We start from the raw sequence: 1,642 nt of genomic DNA, 5'->3' as shown, positions 1-1,642 counted from the left end.
ATATATATATAGTGGCACTATTCTGATCCTAGGATCAGAATATATATTTAGATCATGGCGCGCCCCTACATAGGAGCGATCAGGTTGTTTCCGAACTGCCCCACCAACCCCGACTAAAAAAAGGACCATGAGGCCACACCCACGAACTGCCGCACCACCTCCCCTCGATCCCACAATCCAGTCGCCGCCGATCTCGCCCTGGACCCGCCCTCGATCTCACAATCCAGTCACCGCCGATCTCGCCCGGGACCCACCCCAGATCCACTCACCTCTGGGAGCCCTGCCGCGGAACAACCCTCAGACTCCGGTTTCGCACCCCGCCCCCACCTCTCCTGCTCCGCCCCAAACCTCCCCGCCGCTGGTGCCCCACTCGCCGCCGCCCCCATCAAAGCCAGGCGCCGTCCCCCCGCCAACCACGCGAGCCACTGCCATCCCTACCAACCCCAGGCGCCGCCACCCCGCGAACCACGCGAACCGCCGCCCTGGCAATCCCAGGTGTCGCCGGCCTCCTGCCGCTGCCATCGCGCTGCCGCTACCAGCCGCCTCCCAATCCACCACCGTGCGTGCCACCCAAGCTCGCTGGTACTTGTGCATCTGCAAGCTACTCTCATTAGCCGTTGCCACCTCATGTACTCGCCGGCTTCCGTACTTAAGAACAGCCGGAGAGCCCCTGTAACTTCTACATCCGCCCACGTATCCTCATGCTCTGCCTTCGCTCTTTGATTAGTTGACCTTCTAGCAAGGGCCACCTTGACCTTTGCCTGAAGCAGCTAATTTTTAATTCCTGGTACGCATGTTTTCTTGTTTTGTTCTTTATCCACTAGTAGGAACTAAAATGTATGTGCTTTCTCCGGTGCGTAAATCATGAGCAGAGGAGAGAAAAAAATAGTGGAGTAAGACTTGTGTTATATGAACAACGTTTGACAAATGACAATGCAACTTTGGTGTTGCTTATTTTCTTATCAATGAGGTTTTTTCAACTTTAAACAGAGGATTAGGTTGTTTTGGCTCTTCCTAGTCTCTTTTGGTATGTTTCTCTGCAAAAAAATTGCTACACACTTGTGTGTCTGTTGCTGTTGTGATGGTATACTATGAAGAAAATGTTAAAGCATGGTGCAAACTCCATATATTTACGCCTAACTAGAAACCCCATAACACATACTGTTGGTTGACGGTTTCACAATTTCATGTGCGTATACTTTGCTCAAATATTTTCTTTATAAATGCAACAAATATTTCTTGCACGCATTGAAAAAAGATATGATCTTTCTTGTTCTGCAGGAAATCTTATGAAGTTTGTTTCTCAATTAACTAACATGTAACTTCAAATATTCATCCTAACCCTACCACCTCTGAGTTTGCCGAGAAAAATATGTAAGTGCAAGTGTGTTTAGCAACAGGAAGTTCTACTAGTTCAAATTTTCTGTCATGTAAAATGCCTTATTGCGAGTGTGTGCAGTAATAGAAAGTTCTACTATAGATCACTGTCAAGTTCAAGGACATTCCGTTGAGAAGAACATCGAGTCATCAACTCTAGAGCAGCGACTTAAGGCGGCCAAGTGAAGGCACCATCAACTCTGGAGCAGCGACTTAAGGTGTGGGCATCCGATCACGGAGAGATGTTTGGAGTGCTGCATTCCGC

Source organism: Triticum dicoccoides, chromosome 3A (genome assembly GCF_002162155.2).
Source record: "Triticum dicoccoides isolate Atlit2015 ecotype Zavitan chromosome 3A, WEW_v2.0, whole genome shotgun sequence".
Lineage (NCBI taxonomy): Eukaryota > Viridiplantae > Streptophyta > Magnoliopsida > Poales > Poaceae > Triticum > Triticum dicoccoides.
This window is presented reverse-complemented; position numbering follows the sequence as displayed.